The sequence below is a fragment of the Eleutherodactylus coqui genome, chromosome 2, assembly GCF_035609145.1.
Source record: "Eleutherodactylus coqui strain aEleCoq1 chromosome 2, aEleCoq1.hap1, whole genome shotgun sequence".
Lineage (NCBI taxonomy): Eukaryota > Metazoa > Chordata > Amphibia > Anura > Eleutherodactylidae > Eleutherodactylus > Eleutherodactylus coqui.
This window is the reverse complement of record NC_089838.1, coordinates 313,403,689-313,405,689: the sequence shown is the minus strand read 5'-3', so window position 1 is coordinate 313,405,689 and position 2,001 is coordinate 313,403,689.

The window sequence follows — 2,001 nt, the reverse complement described above, 5'->3', positions numbered from 1 at the left end:
GAGGAGTGTTACCTCACAGCGGGGCGGGACTGGTGCGGCCATTACTGCACATTTACCTCAGGCTGTCTATAAAGCCCGGCAGTAGTGACAGCTGTCTGTGGTGACTAGAACCAACATGGCGGCTGTTAGCGGCTCATTTATCACTCAAGTATCACTTTGTAGGGACTTTTCACACAGATGCCCTGAGCCGTAGTAAATGGCGCACCGCAGTCAAACCTGCGAATTTTCGTGCGGAGCGACTCTGTACGGCGTGAAAGGTCGCTAATAGCACCGCCGTAGAGGGATTGTCATCACTCGTGCGATGCTTATTTTAGCGAAACGCCTTCACACAAGCGAACGCGCATTTGTGTATCTGAGCGCTGTGTTTTTCCGAAATCACTAATGCTTTTTGCGCACGCATAGGCGTAGTTTACCTCTTGCATCTGCAGGGCGTGTTCATTCGCACGCGCTAAAGACGCCTAGGTTGAAATGGTTAATCAGACTTCATAGATGTGTTTTGGTTTTTTTCCGATGGCATTACGCAGGCATTCACGAACCTCCCTGTGTATTGCACACGCATTTGCGCATCCCCATCGACTTCTATGGGGACCTTTGGTCCTAAGAAAAATAGCGCATGTCCCAGATAATTTTTTTTTTGGCGCATGCAAAAGATGGAAATGTGAACGAAGTCATTGAAATCCATCGGTTCTGTTCTCTGTGTATTGGAAACGGCAAATACGGCCGTGCGAAGCCTTAAAGGACTTTTCCGGACATGAAAAAACAGTTCTCTGGGCTCCTTCATAAATGGCGATCGCGATATCGCCGCAAGAAAAATGGGGCAATATGGCATTTTGGCTCCTGCGCTGTCTGAGCGTCTGGGATGCTTTTTCCTGGTAAAGCATTGCGCTTCGCTGCCGCCCGCGATTTTCTTGCGTGATAAACGACAACAGGTGTTAGTGTTAAAAACGCATCGCACAAAAATCGCAAGTTTGTGCGTTGTGATGCGATAATACGGAGGTTTCATACGGAAGCATGGGCGACAAAAACGAGAAAACCACGGAAAAATAGGACAGGCGGCGAATTCTAAATCTCGCAGGATCGCATGAGAGAAAACATCGCAAATTGGAATGAAGCCAGTGAAAAGCGGGTTTCATAATTCTGCGTTACTCACACTCCCGCATCATGCAATAATTGCGCAATTTTCTGGCGCATCTGAAGGCAGCTTTAAAATGAAGAAAAATTGAATACTCGCCTATCGCAGCCGCTCCCCGTCCGGCGCTCCATCCTCGGTGCCCCCCTCATGGAAGAAGCAGCGGGGCGGTTACATGCCAGCGCTGCATCCTCGGTGCCCCCCTCATGGAAGAAGCAGCGGGGCGGTTACATGCCAGCGCTGCATCCTCGGTGCCCCCCTCATGGAAGAAGCGGCGGGGCGGTTACATGCCAGCGCTGCATCCTCAGTGCCCCCCTCATGGAAGAAGCAGCGGGGCGGTTACATGCCAGAGCTGCATCCTCGGTGCCCCCCTTACGGAAGAAGCGGCGGTGCGGTTACATGCCAGAGCTGCATCCTCGGTGCCCCCCTCATGGAAGAAGCAGCGGGGCGGTTACATGCCAGAGCTGCATCCTCGGTGCCCCCCTTACGGAAGAAGCGGCGGTGCGGTTACATGCCAGAGCTGCATCCTCGGTGCCCCCCTTACGGAAGAAGCGGCGGTGCGGTTACATGCCAGAGCTGCATCCTCGGTGCCCCCATCATGGAAGAAGCAGTGGGGCGGTTACATGCCAGCGCTGCATGCTCGGTGCCCCCCTCATGGAAGAAGCAGCGGGGCGGTTACATGCCAGAGCTGCATCCTCGGTGCCCCCCTTACGGAAGAAGCGGCGGTGCGGTTACATGCCAGAGCTGCATCCTCGGTGCCCCCATCATGGAAGAAGCAGTGGGGCGGTTACATGCCAGCGCTGCATGCTCGGTGCCCCCCTCATGGAAGAAGCAGCGGGGCGGTTACATGCCAGAGCTGCATCCTCGGTGCC